The sequence below is a fragment of the Pinus tabuliformis genome, chromosome J, assembly GCF_031772625.1.
Source record: "Pinus tabuliformis cultivar Carrire ecotype Pingquan chromosome J, CPIR1, whole genome shotgun sequence".
Classification (NCBI taxonomy): domain Eukaryota; kingdom Viridiplantae; phylum Streptophyta; class Pinopsida; order Pinales; family Pinaceae; genus Pinus; species Pinus tabuliformis.
The window spans coordinates 971410158-971432196 of record NC_142295.1 but is presented as its reverse complement, the minus strand read 5'-3'; positions in this window follow the sequence as shown (position 1 = coordinate 971432196).

The following is a 22039-nucleotide window of genomic DNA, read 5'->3' as shown; positions in this document are numbered from 1 at the left end:
AGAGTTTCATGAATGCATGGAGCAGCAGAGCATCATTCATGAAGATGTGAAGATGAAGTTGTTTATGTTTTCTTTGGACCAAGAAGCTAGGGTTTGGTACAAGTCTCTGCCTCGTTCAAGCATTTCATCTTTGAAAGATTTCCATTCAGTATTCAATTCTTTTTGTAGAACTTCTTATGCACACAAGTTTCTTTTTGAAGGTTGTTGTGAATATTATGATTCTAAAGAAATTTTAAAAGCTCATGATAATCCTGCTGAAGAAACTAATGATCATGTTGATAATATATCAAGCATTCAGAGAGGTTATAGCCAAATTAATTATGAGCAAGTCTCTGGAAGCAAAGAACTATCGTTTTCTCAAAGTGATGTGGAACATTTTATAAATGATTTTTCTTCAATAACCTCACAAGAAAAGAATTGGTTGACTCTATTCCAAGCAAATCAAGAGAGTATTCAAATGGAGAAAAGTTCAAACATGCATCAAGAATTTCTGCCCAACAGTCAAGAAGAGGGAGAAATAAATGAGGAACAGGAAGAAGGTCTTCAAGTTCATCAGTTGGGTGTTGAACATAGAGAAGGAAACCAGCAAGTGGGAAATGTTGGACAACAATATATTGAGCCATTTATCATAGCAAAAGAGGCTATCTTATGTAAAAATAAAGCTGATAAAGAGAGTGTATATCATTGCATTGAAGAACACAATGATGCCCATGGATCAGAGGTAAAAAATCTATTTGAAGTTGGCCATATGTCATATAGTGATGTGAAAAAATTTCTTTTTCTTCCTGAGGTCACAATTACAAATTATTTTCAATCAAAGCTCAGAGATGAAAAGTGGAGACATAAAAGTGACATAGATCATTTTCTTAAATATGTTGTTGATTGTTCTATTGAGCATATCATCCCAATAGAAGGTCTATTCAAGCAAGAACCTTCATACATAGAGACTTTCCTTTGGAGCTGATCAGGACCATATTTCTTCTTATACTTTTGAAGATCTTGTGGCAGATTACATGGAGAAATTTATTAACAACCTACACATACCATCTTGTGGATATATTCCTGATTTTTGTTGTGAGTTTCCCTTATGCATAGTTTACTTTTTGTTCAGGATGAATTGTATTTTCAAAATTCATTGGCAGAATGGTTCTAGATCATGCACTCAAATGCTAACCTGGTACCATTAGAAGATTGAATTCACCTAATGAAGATCAGTCATTCACATAGGTAGGAACCTGTACATAAATAAGCTCAGGTGTTGAGTATTTGGTTTCCAGTTGCAGTTCTTTAGTTTAATTTTAGCGGATAAATAAGGGTGATTGTCCCAGTTGGAAACCAGTTTGCAGAGGTTTCAAACTTCAAGAATGTAGGTTTCAGTTTTTCAAATTTCAGGGTTTTCAGAGTTCTGGACTCCATGACCAATTAAGGCTATTGATCTATGATTCTCATCACCTTGCTATCAAAGCACAAGCATCCAATTATTATAGATATCTGAGTGAAATCAGTGTGCAAATGCCATAATATTTAAATTGATTAAGCAATATATGACTCCATGCCCGAGGTGAAGGCACTGATCTGCGGTTCTTAGTGCTTCTGTGGCAAAAGCACTATCCCCAGGTGGAGCCAGATGTTGTAGCTTATATTGTGATTTAAGCCTTATTTTCAGTTTTATCACGAAATGAAAGAAAAATCAAAAGAAATGAAAAATCAAACCTTTGTTTAAAGGCCATGCAGGTTTAAGAGGCATGATCAAGCGATAGCTTGATGAGTATGATGAGGTGTGTTGTGAGAAAACAACAAGTCTGAAGGTTAATTAAGGCTCAACCCCGTAGTTGACCGCGATGTGAGCATGGTTGACCACAACGTGTGGCCTAGAATCATTGTGGGGATTCGTTCTCATTGTAGTTCCCTTATATGCTTTACCCCCACAAAGTCTAAGAGAATTGAAATATTTTGTTTGATTTTGCACAAGTTAACCTCAACGGGTTTTGTTTCGAAAATCTGATGCAATGATGTACTTGTGAGAAGATTCGGGTCGTTGATCGACAAGCCACAGATCCAACAGTAATCGCGCAAGTCATCTAGAATTGTTTTGTTTCTGAAATCCGATGCGAAGGTATACTTGCGAGAAGATCTGGCTTGTTGATAAAAAAGCCACTGATCCAATGGCAATTGGGCGACAACTTATCGGACGCAACAGTATATCAAATGTAGTTCAAGCTTGCTAAATTTCAGGTTAATCTCAGCCATCCATCCAAAAAGATGGAATCCAACGGATATCGGGTGGAGAAATGATCAGGTTTTAGCGCTAAAGTCGGACCCGATAGATTATTAATTGGTGATGTATATTTCCCATCGAGTCCATATGGGAGTCAATGGAGCATTGAATAGGTGGACTTGATAGGATTTATTTCAAACGAGTTTAAGATCTCGTGGGTTTCAGAGGATTGGACCATTGATTGAACGAATGATCAGACAGCTCACACATAGCTAAGGTGGACTCGACGGGTTTATGAATCAAATTGTTAAATATTTTTAGTTCCGTGGCAAACTAATGTTTCGCATAAAATATCCAATTCTGTTGTTTAAGTGAGACAATCAGAATTAGCGGTGGATGACTAAAACTTCAAAGGAAGGTGATTGGTCAGGTTTTCTTGTGTTTTGGCCAATCAAAATGTGCCTGATACATATGTAAGCCCGGGTTCATGCACGGAGTTTTGTCAAAGTTTATTATAATTAAAATGGTTTTATCATTATTAAAGCTTCTACAGGGAAACTCAGCAGCCGAACAACAGAGCCGAAAAGCTAGAAGTTATCATTACTGTCTAACTTCCGTTACTTCCCGTTATTCTATACTCTTTAGAACGAGGTGTCTTTTACCCTCTGTGTATTGTTTTGTAATAATTTTTACTCTAGACAATTAGGAAAATAATTAAGTAGTTTGATAGTTTTGGTGATCACCAACTCTCTTGTAAGGTATAAAAAGAGATAAATTTAGAAAGAAGGGGTTCGGATTTTGGAGAACCTGGAGACTAAGCTACTGAATTCCTGATACAACTGTTGATTAATGAAGAATCAGAATTTTTCCATACGTTGTTGGGTATGATTTTGTCTTTTCTCTGTTATGTGTCATCTTATGTTTTCTTCCTTTGAGTATAGTAATTGAAGCTGCAGGTCTTTATTTGCCTATGTAAATAAAGTTAAATTCCTTAAAGAGCGCTCCTATACTTGAAGTTCCCATCTCTGCAATTCTTCTAAGTTACAGATAGTAGTTTCTGTATAAAATAACATATTATCTATAACTTCTCCTAATGTCACAGATAGTAGATCATGTGTTAAATAGCATATTGTCTATGACTTATTAAATCTTTCTTCATTCATCATTTATATTCAACAATCAAATGGAATTCTGATGTTATCATGTCACCTAAGTATTGAGGATCAAGAACCAAATTTCCCAGGTCCTTCATTTGAGAACGCAATATATAATTGAGTGACAAACAAGTGACAATCTTTGTAATTATTAATGTCTTAAGCACAATTTCTATACAGCGAAGAAATTGGTTTCTTAAGGTACAACAGGTTCAATCTAGGTGCTAACAGCATGCATGATATTTACAACTGAGTAAATCATACATCTAATAGTACATTGTCCTTGCACTCTAGTCTCAACAGGGTCTTTCTATTGGAAATAATACTGAGAGGGGGGTGAATCAGTGTTATCTTATCAATAATTTAATTTTCAAGACTGATTTGTATACACTACTTCAGCTCAGTGAACTAGCATGTATATGCAACTATACTTAATGAAACTAGCGTATATGAAAAGATCTTTTGATTTACCCAAATTATCATGTAGTGAACTTTAATCAGTATATCAAGAATTCACTAGATAGTGCAGTAAAAGCAGAAAAAAGCATCACACATAAGCAACACACATAAACACCAAGATATAAGGTGGAAACGCAATGTGGGTGAAAACCACCTGTTGTAATCGTCTATGTCTTCTTTTAATGAGAAAATTATGTTTACAATATTTTGTACTGGTGCAGTCTTATACCAGTACGCAGGCTTCCACCTATAGAAGGCTACAACCTTATCTCGTTCTCTAGCTTCTACTGGAAGGGAGCTACAACCCCCTAGCTCTTGTACTAGTTGATATGTTCACTAGTACGCAGGTGCCAGCCTACAAAAGGCTACAACCTTATCTTTTCTTCCAGGGACCATGTTTCATAAATTTTTAGACTGGATCCATCAACAACATCATTCAATCATCAAAAATATCTGCATCAAACAATCTACTTTGACAACCCATCAATCTGATCATTCAGAATGCTGTCACCAGAATACAGTAACCAGAACCCAAGCCAAAACCCAAATCACTGCAACAGCAAACAGAAGCAACTAAAACATATTTTAAAAGGTATACACTACTTCCATGTGTCGAACCTGCATGCATACGTGCTTTCCTCAAAGCGAACCAGCATACAGATCTGCAAATCAAATTTATGATGTATACGCTACTTTGATATGCAGAACCAGTGTGTATACGCTTCTTTTCTAAAGTGAACCTACGTACAGATCTGTAAATGATGATTTAAACATTACAACTATTCCAGACTTCAGTCATACCCAGATCATCATATTTACAAACTACAACATGTTCCAGATATTCAAATATATGATCAAACCACATAAATATAATTCATTTCAAGCCTTAAGATCCTGATTCATCATTAGTTCTTATCTTTTCATCAAACGCTAAGGTTCATCCTTGGTTCAAATCAAGCACAGTACCATAAGCCAATAACCTGCATATTAGATCTTCACACTTCATCATATATTTGATACTTGCACACCTTGGCCTAATGATATTCTCCTCCTTTTATAGTTTTAGGTCTTTCTCAATACCATGGACCAAAAACATTTAGGACCAATACCTTGGGTCAATACCACGGACCAGATACCTTGGACCAATACCATGGATCAAAATACCATGGACCAAATACTTCGGACCAAAAATTTAGTTTTCCAAGGTATACGGGCTTTTCCTTCAACGAAAGTGTGTGTGTACGTATACGCAACTTGTATACATTGAACCTACATGTATATGCAGCTTGGTCAATGGTGAACCTGCGTATACCTCTCTTTTCTTCATTCTATGAAGACTGATCTACAATTCTTTGTTGTTTACCTACTATACTTTCTAAACTAATTCCTTGAAGTTGCCGTGCATTTCATCACATCTGTAAACATTGTTGTCATGCATTCTTTCACATCTGATATCACTTCTGTAGATTTATCTAGTTACCATATACAAGTGAGTTGTTCTGCTACAAGTGGGTTGCCATCAAGTACAACACATACATCATAATGCCAACACTTTCTTTGAACTGACATGCATGAGTTTCTCATGAGGGAATCTTCAGTTAACAGAAGTGACACTTGTGGATGCACCAGTGCACCAACTGACTATTAATCCTATATTATTTCCACAAACAGTTAGAATTAATTTAACTAAACATAACTTAGTAAAATGAGTTATCTAATTACAACTCATAATTAAACTCATACTGGACCCCTAAAACTTATGGAGAACATATACATGACTTCAGAAAGACTTCCAACTCTAACTTCCTAAGCTAATTAATTTAATTAAACTTAATTAACTATTTACAAGTTTCTATGAGAATAGAATTCAATTTTAATTCTCAGTTTAATTCAAGGACAAATTAAACTAGAATTTTTGGATTCTATTTTTATCATTTCTTGTCGCTATTTTCAACACTCCCTCTCAACAAGAAAGGGATTCAACTCGATCTCGATCCTGAACCTTTCAAATGTTTTGCATGCAACACTTCTCTCTATTTTTGTTGCTCCAGCAACTACAGAAACAAAAAAACATCCAACCTAAATTAGAATGATGCCTCTGTCATCAATGTCTATGACTGTTATTACCTTTGTCGACTGAAAATTCTCCACTTCTGTTGACTCTGTCTTTCTGCACTGACGCCTCCCGATACTATGTACTTTGGGCTCCCATAACAAGGTATGATCCATGAGATAAAACCTCTCAATGGACCCTGCCCAATTTCATCCCTCTTAGGACTATCACTTCACATCACCCCACCTCATATCTGGAGGTATGGCTACATGTGATCCCTCTACCCACCTAGCTCGAAATTTCCCCCTACTGGAGGTCTATGCATGAGTGGATGCCTCCACCTGGTCTCCTCTCAGCTTCTTCAATTGTGGCTAATCCACAATTGTCGGAGACTGCTTCTTCTCTGCTTGAGTGGATCTCTCAACTCGGTCTCCTCTCAGCTTCTCTAGTTGTGGCTACTCCACAACATCATGAAGTTGCTTCAAAGGCTTCCTCCATGGCATAATGACATATATAATATATGCATTCACGCTCTCTCGATCGAATAGGGTGAGGTACGAACGCTCGACTGTTAAGGCCGCCATCGACTCGACTGTTAAGGAGACTTTAGGGGCTCGACTGTTAAGGATGCGTAAGCAGGCTCGACTGTTAAGGTCGCCATCACCTTTAGGTGCTCAACTGATAAGGACCCTTTAGGGGGCTCGACTGTTAAGGAGAGGAGAGGAGGCGGAGGTTTTGAAAGGAACTACTTGTCCGCTGAGGGCAAGGAACTAAGAGGAGAATGGATTCAGATCTGAGCATAGCTTTCTTATACGATAAGCCACACGGGAAGCTGGTTGGATCACTCACGCTTGCCTACGTCCTATATATCCCCACGAACGAAGAAACCTAAACATCCCCATTCTCAACAGCATCACGCTCTATCTGCTAGCACCAGGTCCCCACCATAGAATAGAGTCTCGGTCGCACACTCCAGCTGAAAGAAAGAAGAAGAGATGCACTTTGATAGAGATAGGTAGGTTGTTCGCTAGTTGGGTAGGTAGGGTAGAATTGATAACTGATACGCCGTCTTGGAAGGTATAGTTGTTTCAAGAGCCCATTGGTCGTGTCGAGGGACCACCCGATGGATGGATTATAGATTTGTAGTTATGCCGGCTGGAGTCACGCCGAATACAGTCCCAGAGCCACACCAAATTCCATGCGACCATTGAATACAGGTGAAAGGAAAAGTCTCTAATTGTTTCCTTCCTCTTCAAGGCTTTTCATGCATATTGTACCTCAAATGCATAAATTTTCTTGGCTAGCACACCAATCTATTTCATATGTCCCACCATCATGAAATTTTCTGGAACAAGAGTTGATTTTAAATCAGTGCTACCTCCCTCATCTGACCTCTGATTCGGCCAATTTTTTTTTTGAATTTGGGCATTTTTTCACAAATAATCCAAATCTTCTATTTGTTTCTGAAAATTTTGCAAAAAAAATTTCAGATCTGCTCTATGAACTCGCGACCCAAAACTTAAAACTTCAAAATATCCTCTAGTATATTGTTCTCATCTCCGATACCATGTAGAAAATTCTATAGATTCATAAGCTCATGTAATCTACTAAAACAAGAGATAAGAATATACTTCAACCTCTTTACAGTGGAAACTATAAAAATCGAGCAAAATAATAATCGATAAGAGGAATACAAATCAATGGCAATTAACACAATAAATATCTAGGGAAAGCCATAGCTCAGAACCCCACTATCTGTATTGCATTAATCAGAAATCCAAGATGATAATACAAGGCTTGTTCTCACAAGAACAATCCCAGCACTCAATAAAATCAATCTCCCAGCTCGCAAGCAATCTCAAGCCAAATCTAGGTCTCTTCTCTTCTCTCCAAGCCTCTTATTTTCTTGCTCCCTTGATCAAATAATTTGGATAAATACAATATGCTTTGCTCAACCTTGACCTTAACCTACACAAATATTTCCTATACTCCTCTTGATGACTTCCTTTGGCCAATACTTAGCCAAATTTCCAAGCCTCCAAGATTCTAATTATTTGCACAATTCTCAAGTGAATTAGCCTGTATTTAAAGAGAAATTCATCATCCATAACTGTGCAATCCAAAATGATGTCCTTCTCTGATTGCATGCATGATATTTACAACTCAGTAAATCATACAACTAATAGTACACTCTCCCTGCACTCTAGTCTCAACAAGGTCTTTCTCTAAACTGACATGCATGAGTTTCTCATGAGGGAATCTTTAGTTAACTAGAGTGACACTTGTGGATGCACCAGTGTACCAACTGACTCTTAATCCTCTATTAGTTCCACAAATAGTTAGAACTAATTTAACTTAACATAAATCAGTAAACTAAGTTATCTAATTACAACTCACAATTAAACTCATACTAGACCCCTAAAACTTATGGAGAACATATACATGACTTCAAAAATACTTCCAACTCGAAATTCCGAAGCTAATTAAGTTAATTAAACTTAATTAACTATTTAGAAGTTTCTATGAGAATAGAATTCGATTTTAATTCTCAGTTTAATTCAAGGACAAATTAAACTAGAATTTTTGGATTCTATTTTTATCATTTCTTGTTGCTATTTTCAACACTCCCTCTCAACAAGAAAGGAATTCAACTCGATCTCAATCCTAAACCTTTGGAATGTTCTACATGCAACCATTCTCTTTAGCGTTGTTGCTCCATCAACTACAGAAACAAAAAAACATCCAACCTGAATCAGAATGATGCCTCTATCATCAAAGTTTCTGACTGTTATTGCCTCTGTCGACTGAAAACTTTGCGCTTTTGTTGACTCTTCCTTTATACACAATTGGAAACCCTTCTCTACGCTTCTTCAGTATCTTACTGCTCTAGTCTCTGTCACTTTGATCTCTGACTGCATCAATCCCACTAATTCCTCTCGCTACTATGTTCTTTGGGCTCCCATAACAAGGTACAATACATGAGATAAAGCCTCTGAATGGACACTACCCAATTTCAGCCCTCTTGGGACTATCACTTCACATCGCCCCACATCACACCTGGAGGTATGGCTGCATGTGATCCCTTTGCCCACCTGGCTTGAAATTTCCCCCTATTCGAGGTATCTTCATGAGTGGACACCTCCACTTGGTCTCCTCTCAGCTTATCCAATTGTGGTTTCTCTACAATTGTCTGAGACTGCTTCTTCTCTTCTTGAGTGGATCTCTCCACTCGATCTTCTCTCAACTTCTCTAGTTGTGACTGCTCCACAACTTCCTGAAGTCGTTTCTAAGGCTTCTTCTGGGGCTTCATGTTGAGAGGTAGTTTACTCTCCCTCTCAACCACAAAGTATCTAACCTTTTCCTTGCTCCTCCTTGGTCTTTTCATGCATCTTGAACCTCAAGAGCATACAAGTTCTTAGCTAGCACACCAATCTATTTCATATGTCCTGTCGTCATGAAATTTTCTAGAAAAAGAGTTGATTTTAAATCAGCGATTTCTCCTCATCCGAACTCTGATTCGGCCAATTTTTGTTTTGTATTTGGGTATTCTTTCGCAAAGAATCCAAATCTGTTATTTGTTTATAAAAATTTTGCACAAAAAAATTCAGATATGCTCTGCAAACTCGCAGCCCAAAAAAAAGCTTGCTCTGATACCATGTAGATTCACAAGCTCATGCAATTTACTAAAGAAAAAGACAAGAATCTACTTCTACTCTTTACAGCGGAAGCCCATAAATATCCATGAAAACAATAATCGATAAGAAGAAGATAAATCAATGGCACATAAAACAATAAGTATATGGGGAAAGCCACAGCTCAAAACCCCACTATCTATATTGCATTAAATCGGAAATCCAAGATGATAATATAATGTGTGTTCTCACAAGAACAATCCCAGCACTCAGTATGATCAATCTCCCAACTCAAAAGCAAGCTCAAGCCAAACCTTAGCCTCTGTTGCTGCTCTCCAAGCCCATATGTCCTTGTGCCCTTGGTTAAAGAATTTGGATAAATATAATATGCTCTGCTCAACCTTGAGCTTAACCTACACAAGTATTTCCTATCCTCCGCCTGATCATGACTTCCTTTGGTCAATTCTTAGCCAAATTTCCAAGCCTCCAAGCCTCCAAGCTTCTAATTCTTTGCACAATTCCTAAGAGAATTAGCATGTATTTAAAGGGAAATTCCTCATCCAAAACTGCGCAATCCCTTCAAGGATCAGTTCCTGCTTACATGCATTATCAATACAACTCAGAAAATTATACAACAAACTGTACATTTTCCCTGCACTCTAGTCTCAACAGGGTCTTTCTCATAATCGACATGCATGAGTTTCTGATGAGGGAATATTCAGTTAACTGGAGTAACACTAGTTGAGTGCACTAATGGATCAACTGGATGAGGAATTTCCCTTTAAATACGGGTTAATTCTCTTAGGAAATTTGGGTAATTATTGGCCAAAGGAAGTCATCAGGCGGAGGATAGGAAATACTTGTACAGGTTAAGGTCAAGGTTGAGCAAATCATATTGTATTTAGCCAAATTCGTTGAACAAGGGTGCAAGGAAATAGGGGCTTGGAGAGTAGCAAAAGAGGCTAAGGCTTGTCTTGAGCTCGCTTGTGATCTGGGAGATTGATCATACTGAGTGTTGGGATTGTTCTTGTGAGAACAAGCATTGTATTATCATCTTGGATTTCTTATTACTGCAATACAGATAGTGGAGTTTTGAGTTGTGGATTTCCCATGGAAAACTTATTGTGTTATGTGCCATTGATGTTCTTCCTCTTGTTTTGTTTTCACTTACTGGTTCACGGATACCCGGGTCAGTGGGTAGCCGCTACGTCCAGGTTTTTAAACACTGAGTGGACGCCACCCGAAGGGCATCAACACCCCTCGGGCTATTTACTGACCTAACCCCAAGAGCTTTCGGGATTCGACCCTGTGACCTCCCATTGGCGAGGCACTTGATTTGACCGATTGAGCTAACTCTTGGGGCTATGTTCTTCCTCTTGTTGATTATTGTTATGTTCGATATTTATGTGCTTCCGTTGTAAAGAGTAGAAGTAGATTCTTGTCTCTTGTTATAGTAGATTAAATGAGCATGTGAATCTATAGGATTTTCTACATGGGATTATATTTTTATCATTTCGTGTTGCTATTTTCAACAAGACAATCCATACCTAAAATCATAGATCCCAATGGAAATACATTCAAATGTGTTGCTATAGGCATACCATTTAACTCAAATGCACAAGCTCTTACTCAATGGTGAACCTTCTTCTTTGTACCTGTAGCCAACTGTACCAACCAAGATTTTACGTGCACTTCTTTTCTCAAACCACACTTATCCACCAAGTGAGGATTAATATAACTATAATTAGATCTAGGATCAATAAAAATAGAAACAACTTAATCACAAAGCATAGTATCCATCTCTATGGCAGATGCCTGATTATCTTCTTGCCTGTAGTCCACAGCTCATAAATTTGAGGAATGTTATGACCAACATCCCCCACTGTATGCACCTCCTGAGCACTATATATTTGGGGTCTACCACCCTAATACTGTGGAAAATCCCTCTTATGATGATCATTTCCACATATCCAACACTACAATGGTGCTCTACCATCGCCTCTAGCATGCTACTTTCCATGTCCTTTCTCAACTGTATTGAACTTCTTGTAAGGAACTACATTTTATTTCTCACCTACATCTTGAGGTCTTCCTCGCTTTGGTGGCCATGTTCCTTTAACTTTATCATTTCCTTCAAGTTGCTCTTGTTAGAGCCTGTATTTGTCTCACGCTGAAAAGACAAGGTTCTAGGTCCACATCAAACCACGCTCAGCCTCGTAGCTATCCCTACGAGGACAGGAGAGGGCTCTCTCTAGGTCGATCTTGGCGAAATACAAACAATGGGGCTTCAAATGACTGAATTAGAAGCTAATTTAGGCTAGGTATGAAGTACAAGGGTTTGATTTGAGTTTTTTGTGGGTTTTGTGTTGGAAACAAGGAAAGGCAAATTGGGCTCGGGGATGAGGCACAGTTTCTGCAGAGTTCTGATTGGGGCAAGGAAGGCAATTGTTCTGATGCTTTAAATTGAGTGAATGAATATATCAGGCTGGTGAGGAGCTAAGGAGAGAAAGAGAGTCTCAATAATTCTCCTTAAACAGGTGAAAACATGGAAATTTAAACAAATTCAAAGGCAGAGCATAACAGTTAATGGATTCCACCTTAATCACTCATTTGTTCAAATTCAGAAGAAAAGAGAAGAAAATGATACACATAACACTAATGAACTTACATTTACTCAGAGAAGCATACCATCAAAACATAAAGCCACATGGATCCCAAACAGTGCTGCAAAACCCTGGTCTTTCCTTAGCCAAAAATGCAGAGATAGAATGTACAATGATATGTCAAAGAAATCCCAAGTGTCCAACCCTGAAAATGACTTAGAAAGTACATGATATAGACTAGCCCAACCCATTTCCTAGCCTCTAGGGGTCGAGCTCATCATTCTAGGAGCTATTTCAACCAATTCTAAACAAAGCACTAAAATCTAGGCAGTCAAAATAACTTGCCTCTATAAGGTAGTAAACTGATTTATTCATTAAATTTTCACTTTTTGGGGAATGAATCCTATATAACAAGTAAATAAGTGCCAAAATTACATCATGTTTATCCAATTACATCAAGATAGATCAAAAATTATATCACAAAGCAAAACTAGTCAAACTGGCCGAATTTCTGAGCTGGAAGGTGAAAAATTGACCAAAAATGCTCTGTGCGTCGCGCCAATTTCTCTGTGAATTGTGCCACTTTGAGCTTGATTTTGAGGCACTTCCTGAAGTCCAAATTGAGCCCAAGTGTGCTTGTTGGAAAGTATTGCCTGTCTACTTTCCAACCCAAGTGGAATTTTTGAATTTGGTGCCCATTTTCCCCTCCAAAACTTCAATCTCCCAAGACTGCTTCCTGTGTGTCAAAATAGGGGCAGAGAGGTCATTTTTTAAGTTTTTGACCTCCTGGGGACTCAAAACTCGCCCAAACTTCTTGGTCATGCACCAGGTGGCGCGGTGCACAGGGAGAAAAACCCTGTTTTTTGTGCAAAAAAATTCCAAAATGTCAAAAATACCCCAAATTTCTTGAAATTTGGCTTGGAGCTTCCTCATTAAGTGTTATGCTGAGCTAAAGAGGCTTCAGCCAATATCTGAAGACGATCAAGCTCCCTTTGCCTCTTTTGCTTCCTTATTTCCTTCCTCAATTTTGCCTTTAAATTCCTGATTCGTGCCTTGCATACCTTGTTCCGTGCCATGTAGTGAAAAGTCGTGTGTCTCAACAATGCAAGGTCCTTATCAGCCTTGTTCAGCAGTCCCTCCAAGTGAATGTTGACGCTCTCGAGATTAGCCTCCCGATCCTCATTAATATCTTGCTCCAATGACGTGAGCTCAATTCTTCTCCTTTGTGCAGCTTGGTGATTCTTGCGGATGTTCTATAGCTCCATGATTGCTTGCTGATCTTCAAGATGTTTGTTCCTCTGCTCCAAGTATTTCATATTCAACTTAGCTCTCTCCAAGTCAAGGGATAAGGCTTGGATCTCTGTTTGCTACTCTTGGATGATCTCCCTAAGTTTGGCACTTTGTGAGCCCATATCTGTATCATCATCATGAATGAGAATGAAATTGGTCACTTTTTCACCTGAAGGCCCCTCATCCTACATTGGCCTCTTGCCTTTGTCCTGTACCTATGATGTTGATGGAGGAAGCGAGGCCCCTTCCACCCCGGTGGAGATAACACTCGCTTTGCTGCCGCAAACAAATGTCTGGTACCTCTCTGATATGTGATGAATATCGGCACACTAGCGGTCTCATGGCGCTCATACTGATGAGAGGGTCCACCTTCATGCTTAACCTCTGATAATCCCTGTGAAGCTCTGAAGAAGTCACAGGAGATGAAATCAACCCAAGTGATACCCTGTAATTCAAGTTGATGAACCACCAAAATCTTAATAAGAGAAAAATGATAGACACTGTTAAGTTGCTACTGTGGGATTTTATGTTGCACAAGGGTGGTCATCCTCTCTATGTTCTGGCAAAAGAAATACGGAATATTCATCATCCATACCTTGGTGAAATGCATGAGCAACCTAATGTGATAAGCATATAGACGAGAGAACCGTCCCTCACAGCTGAAATATTTCATGATCAATTTCATTAGTGGAGCATATTCATCTTTCAAATATCAGAATGGGAACACTCTTTTGATATGCCTCAAGAAACCGGTTTTAATGTATGGCTTATAATGCTTCCGGTCAATCTTATGTTTCTTGTGCCATGGTTCACCAATGTTCGGTATACCGGTTGCTAATGAGACAGATTCTGGTGTAAGTGTGAAGGTGACACTGGCTAAGGTAGCTTGATCTCCATGTAAGTGCAGCACAAATAGACGAGCCAGCTCATGATGAAATTGGACACTAGCCACCTTTTGACAAAACTCATAGCATGACTGATGCTGAAAACAAAACATGGCAAGAGGGCAGGCCTGCAATTCTGTAAGGGTGGTTGGTTCTTCTCTAACATGTCTGCTGCCTTTATGAGACCTCCGGGGTGCCTGTTCTTCCAAGGGTGAGTCACTTTGGGTTTCCACTTCATAGTCAGATGAATGCTCAGATGCCATGACTGTTGTTTTTCAACTGCCTTAGAGAAAAAGATGCTGGTGTAGGAAGACTGTGCTGAATTTCTCTTTTAGTGATGTATTCAAATTCTTCCACCAAGGGGAAAAATGCAACAAGGGACTGTTAGGAAGGGAAGTGAAAAGATGAAGAGTTTAGGGAATATTAGGATACATTTTGTTTAGGAAAATGTAGGAGGGTTTTAGGAAGTTTATCTAAGGTAGGGTTTAGGGTTTTTGCATTTGTAAAGGTGTGGAAGGGAATTGGGATAGGAGTTTAGTAATTTTTAGGGATAATGAAGAATGAAATTCAAGAAAAATGGAATAAGGGAGAAGAGAATGATGGAAAGAAGGGAAAAATGGGATGGAGGGGGAACCTTGGTAACAAAACAATGAATTTGCAACCCTAACAACAATTGGCTTGAGGAATTTTAGAGGTGGGGTTTGAGAGTTTTTATTTCAACCAATAGCAGCTATAAACCATCATCACATTGGCACAAAAATGGATGAAACATTAATATGACGGTCCTACCTGGAAAATCCAAACAATTAAATGGAAATTTGGAGAGATTTGAAACAAATTCGGACTTTTAGGTGTGTGCGCCACGATGCATACCCAATGCCATGCACTCTACCAGTGCGTCGTGCCCATTCAGATTTGCAATGGAAATTTTCTCCCAGTGTGCAGTGCCACCTTCTCTGTGCGTCGCGCCCACCAAGTTTCCTCCAACTTCACCCAAAACGCGCACTTGCTCACCCAATTTCTTTGAACTGCTACCTCTTTACTCTTGGCATTCAAAATGACCTTGACCCTCATGGAGAAATCTTTATAAAGACATGGAGACATGGTTTTGATTTTTTATTCTCCAAAACCCATTTTTATAATGTTTGACATTGGCACTTTTTCACATTTTAATGTAACTCTGTTTTTCACACTTCCTTTTGATTTTTCACTGAAATGATGAGATTTTTTTGGCAATTTTTGTAGGGACAACTGACATGGAATTTGGCAAAGGAGACCAGGGCTACGCCTGAAGATTTGAAAAACTGAAAACTTTGAAAATTATTACAAAAGGACAAAATGTTTGACTTTTCTTCAAAACAGAGTTTTGAAGAACAGTCATAATCCATCCATATGATAATGAAAATCTTTGAATGACAACTTTGTAAGGAGTGAAAGCAAACCCTAGACCTAATGCCTAGTGACCAAATTTTACTTGAAGACACACTGAAATGATAAAATTTGACCTTGACACCTTAAAATCACTTTGTAAGAGCATGTTTGATCACTGGAGGAAGGCTGGAAAGATTGACGCTAACATTGGCTCCAATGTGGATGGTAGCTCCTCGGAGGTGCCAAGAACGGCACATATTTAGGAGAGCAGACCAGTGCCTTATCCATTGGGAAATGGAGTCATTATTTCGACAAACAACACAAGACTTTGACTCATTTATTTGACTGAAAATCTGACTAAATTTTGAAACTGAAATGACTGAAAGACTTGACTCTAACAAACTAACTCAAAATACTAAGATCTGAACTTAAAAATTAAAGCTTGGTGGTAGTACATGACCACCTGTGTTTATTACAAGACAATATACCATCAAACTATATCAAAATGCCAATGCAACCAATCAAGCAAATGCCTTCTTTATTGATTCTCTGGATCAGATCTTCTGGTCAACAATGAATACTGGTAACTGGGCATCCAAAAACACAATTGACCATGATCTCCTTCATCACTGAATACTGCAATAATCATCTTCACTGCTGACTACAACAGATTTGCCATTGGATCATGAAAAACATGAAGATTTACCTCCTGCTGAGTAAACAAGATGTCTTTTTCTTTTGATTCTGATCTTCCTTCATCATGTACTTTAGTAAAAGTATGTTCCTAGTCCTCAAAAAATTCTGAACAAGTAGATGAGCAGATTTCCTCTTTAAAGAACATTTTAAAACATGAAACATAGGAAGAAGAAAGGGAATCCTGAATGTTCTAATCTACTGTAGTCTGAATATTATTTTGATCATCTTCATATGATATGACAGCCAGATTCTCATTACATTCATCAATCATGAGAAAAGAAACTTCAGATGGTTCTTGATACTCAAACATGACATTTCTAGCATCTACCACAAATCCATCTAAAGTAACTTTTTCACTTACTTGCACAAAGATCTCATCTTGTTGTTCACTTACTTGACCTGACTAGATCACCTCTTTATGAAGGCTTTGTGCTGATGACATGAGAACATTTGGATCCATAACTCTATCTTCTTTATTCCAGATGATTTCAACAACAGAGTTCTCCTCTGTGGGATTTAGTATAAGGTATTCTTGGTCATCACAATCTGAATCTGGATCTGAAATGGCTGACTTAACGTTATCACATTCTGAAATGGAAACTTGACTTTCATGCATGCTGTCATCTTCTATGGATAGATCTGAAACGACACTTTTTCTTTCATCACTTTCAGCCATATGGAAATCTTCAACCTGCTGATCTGTAAAGTTGCTTACAAGATTGTCATCCTTTACAGAAGAGGAAGAAGTTCCACCATCACCTTCTTGACCATGTGCACACTGCAGATCTGCGTTAACTTGAGCTGTAACATGACCTTTCAGTAGTTTATCTATCTCGTCTTCAGACAGAGGAGATAACACTTTTTGTTTTCTCTTGCTCAAACAGTGATTGTCTTCATTAATTTCAAGTGAAGGAGTGTACAAGGTTTCCTCATACTGTTGATCCTTTTCCTGTAATTCCTGTTGACTATCAAGATGCAAAATTCCTTCATCTTCCACCGTACTAAAATGTTGATCCTGCTGCAAATTTTCCTGATCATCTTGATAAGTATTACTCTCTTTATGCTGTTGAAATGGATTTTCATACAGGACTTCCATGATCTCATCATCCATGAAATTATCATCTTCATAAACTTTCTTAAGATTTTCAATAAAACTATGAACATGGCTACAACAGTCTCGAACAAAAGCCAAGGATGGATATGATTCTTTATACCTTTCAAAGAATATTGCATGAAAATATTTTAAACCATAAATAGATGCCGGTGGCAAACTTTCATACCAAGATCGGGCTTTGTCTTCTAGAGTAGCCATAAACAGTTTCATCAAATAGTCTTCAGGAAACGTGATCTTTAATTTATGCACATGAATGTGAAATTTCACCAGATGAAGAGCAGCGTCATTACCTTCTGCATTTTTGAACATAGGCGAATTCTTTGACCAATCTACCTTGGGCATTTTATTTGGAAAACCTGGGATGTGATCTCGGCTCATGGGAGCGTATCTTCTTACAACCCGATCCATCTTGAAAACCTTAAAGCTACTAATCTTCCTGCAGTGGAGTCACCATGAAGCATTGATCTCTAGATTTTTCAGTGAATGAAGTTGCCAGGTGAATGATTTCAGCCTTTCCAGTGTCTAATCGTTGTCCACCATCAACAATCAGATCTGAACTTGATACATGTACTGGGGCAATTAACAAGTTAGATGTCACGTTTACAAGCTAGACCGGAGATTGACTGAAGCAACGTTTATCTACTTTCGTTGATGCATTGCAAGAGCGTTTCGAAGGCTACCTGGCATAACTTCAGGCTCCGTTTGTAGCTTATAACACAAATGAAATCAACAAGCAAACCATTTTCTTCCCCAGTGGAGTCGCCACTATGTTAGAGCCTGTATTTGTCTCAGGCTGAAAAGACAAGGTTCTAGGTCCACATCAAACCACGCTCAGCCTCATAGATAGCCCTATGAGGATAGGAGAGGGCTCTCTCCAGGTCAATCTCGATGAAAGACAAACAATGGGGCTCGAGATGACTGAAAAAAAAAAGCTAATTTTAGGCTAGGTATGAAGTACAAGGGTTTGATTTGAGTTTTTTGGGGGTTTTGTGTTGGAAACAGGGAAAGGAAAATTGGGCTTGGGGATGAGGCACAGTTTTTGCAGAGTTCTGATTGGGGCAAGGAAGGTAATCGTTTTGATGCTTTAAATTGAGTGAATGAATAGATCAGACTGGTGAGGAGCTAAGGAGAGCAAAAGAGTCTCAATAATTCTCCTTAAACAGGTGAAAACATGGAAATTTAAACAAATTCAAAGGCAGAGCATAACAGTTAATGGATTCCACCTTAATCACTCATTTGTTCAAATTCAAAAGAAAAGAGAAGAAAATGATACACATAACACTAATGAACTTACAATTACTCAGAGAAGCACACCATCAAAACATAAATCCGCATGGATCCCAAATAGTGCTGCAAAACCCTGGTCTTTCCTTAGCCAAAAATGCAGAGATAGAATGTACAATGATATGCCAAAGCAATCCCAAGTGTCCAACCCTGAAAATGACTTAGAAAGTACATGATATAGACTAGCCCAACCCATTTCCTAGCCTCTAGGGGTCGATCTCATCATTCTAGGAGCTATTTCAACCAATTCTAAACAAAGCACTAAAATCTAGGCAGACAAAACAACTTGCCTCTATAAGGTAGGAAACTGATTCATTCATTAAATTTTCACTTTTTGGTGAATGAATCCTCTAGAGTAAATAAGTGCCAAAATTACATCATGTTTATCCAATTACATCAAGATAGATCAAAAATTACATCACAAAGCAAAACTAGTCAAATTGGTCGAATTTTTGAGCTGGAAGGTGAAAAATTGACCAAAAATCCTCTGTGCGCCGCGCCAATTTCTCTGTGCATCGTGCCACTTTGAACCTAAGTTTGAGGCACTTCCTGAAGTCCAAATTGAACCCAAGTGTGCTTGTTGTAAAACCCTACCTATCTACTTTCCAACCCAAGTGGAATTTCTAAATTTGGTGCCGATTTTCCCCTCCAAAACTTCAATCTCCCAAGACTGCTTCATGTGTGTCAAAATAGGGGCAGAGAGGTCATTTTTGAGTGTTTTTGACCTCCTGGGGACTCAAAACTTGCCCAAAATTCTTGGCCATGCACCATCAGTCATGATTTTCATGAAAAATCCAAAAATATAAAGTTTTTTCCATTTGGAGCTTCCTATCAAAAGCGCGCGCCAGGTGGCATGGCGCACAGGGAGAAAAACCCTGTTTTTTGTGCAAAAAAATTCCAAAATGTCAAAAATGCCCCAAATTTCTTGAAATTTGGGTTGGAGCTTCCTCATTAAGTGTTATGCTGAGCTAAAGAATCTTTGGCAAATATCTGAAGACGATCAAGCTCCCTTTGCCTCTTTTGCTTCCTTATTGCCTTCCTCAATTTTGCCTTTAAATTCCTGATTCGTGCCTTGCATACCTTGTTCTGTGCCATGTAGTTAAAAGCCATGTGTATCAGCAATGCAAGGTCCTTATCCGCATTTTTCAGCAGTCCCTTCAAGTGAATGTTGACCCTCTCAAGATTAGCCTCCCGATCCTCATTAATCTCTTTCTCCAATGACGTGAGCTCAATTCTTCTCCTTTGTGCAGCTTGGCGATTCTCGCGGATGTTCTGTAGCTCCATGATTGCTTGCTGATCTTCAAGTTGTTTGTTCCTCTACTCCAAGTATTTTATATTCCATTTAGATCTCTCCAAGTCATGGGATAAGGCTTGGATCTCTGTTTGCTGCTCCTGGATGATCTCCCTAAGTTTGGCACTTTGTGAGCCCGTATCTGTATCATCATCATGAATGAGAATGAAATCAGTCTCTTTTTCACCTGAAGGCCCCTCATCCTGCATTGGCCTCTTGCCTTTGTCCTGTACCTGTGATTTTGATGGAGGAAGCGAGGCCCCTTCCACCCCGGGTGGAGATAACACTCGCTTTGCTGCCGCAAACAAATGTCTGGTACCTCTCTGATATGTGATGAATACCAGCACACTAGCGGTCTCATGGCACTCATACTGATGAGAGGGTCCGCCTTCATTCTTAACCTCTGATAATCCCTGTGAAGCTCTGAAGAAGTCACGGGAGATGAAATCAACCCAAGTGATACCCTGTAATTCAAGCTGATGAACCACCAAAATCTTAATAAGAGCAAAATGATAGACATTGTTAAGTTGCTGCTATGGGATTTTATGCTGCACAAGGGTGGTCATTCTCTCTATGTTCCGGCAAAAGAAATACGGAATGTTCATCATCCATACCTTGGTGAAATGCATGAGCAACCTAATGTGATAAGCATAGAGACGAGAGAACCGTCCCTCACAGCTAAAATATTTCATGATCAATTTCATTAGTGGGGCATATTCATCTTTCAGATATCGGAATGGGAACACTCTTTTGAGCTGCCTCAAGAAACCGGTTTTAATGTATGGCTCATAATGCTTCTGGTCAATATTTTGTTTCTTGTGCCATGGTTCACCAATGTTCGGTATACCGGTTGCTAATGAGACAGATTCTGGTGTAAGTGTGAAGGTGACACCGGCTAAGGTAGCTTGATCTCTATGTAAGTGAAACACAAATAGACGAGCCAGCTCATGATGAAATTGGACACTAGCCACCTTTTGACAAAACTCATAGCATGACTGATGCTGTAAACAAAACATGGCAAGAGGGCAGGCCTACAATTCTGTAAGGGTGGTTGGTTCTTCTCTAACATGTTTGCTGCCTTTGTGAGGCCTCCGGGGTGCCTGTTCTTCCAAAGGTGAGTCACTTTGGGTTTCCACTTCATAGTCAGATGAATGCTCAGATGCCATGACTGTTGTTTTTCAACTGCCTTAGAGAAAAAGATGCTGGTGTAGGAAAAATGTGTTGAATTTCTCTTTTTAGGGATGTATTCAAATGCTGCCACCAAGGGGAAAAATGCAACAAGGGACTATTAGGAAGGGAAGGGAAAATATGAAGAGTTTAGGGAATATTAGGGTACATTTTGTTTAGGAAAATGTAGGAGGGCTTTGGGAAGTTTATCTAAGGTAGGGTTTAGGGTTTTTGCATTTGTAAAGGTGTGGAAGGGAATTGGGATAGGAGTTTAGTAATTTTTAGGGATAGTGAAGAATAAAATTCAGGAAAAATGGAATAAGGGAGAAGAGAATGATGGAAAGAAGGGAAAAATGGGATGAAGGGGGAACCTTGGTAACAAAAAAATGAATTTGCAACCCTAACAACAATTGGCTTGAGGAATTTTAGAGGTGGGGTTTGAGAGTTTTTATTTCAACCAATAGCAGCTATAAACCATCATCACATTGGCACAAAAATGGATGAAACATTAAGATGATGGTCCTACCTGGCAAATCCAAACAATTAAATGGAAATTTGGAGAGATTTGAAACAAATTCAGGCTTTCAGGTGTGTGCGCCATGCCGCATACCCAACGCGTCGCGCTTTGCTAGTGCACTGCGCCCGTTCAGATTTGCATTGGAAATTTTCTCTCAGTGCGCCGCACCGCGCCACTTGCTCTGTGCACCGCGCCCACCAAGTTTCCTCCAACTTCACCCAAAACGCGCCCTTGCTCACCCAATTGCTTTAAACTGCTACCTCTTTACTCTTGGCATTCAAAATGACCTTGACCCTCATGGAGAAA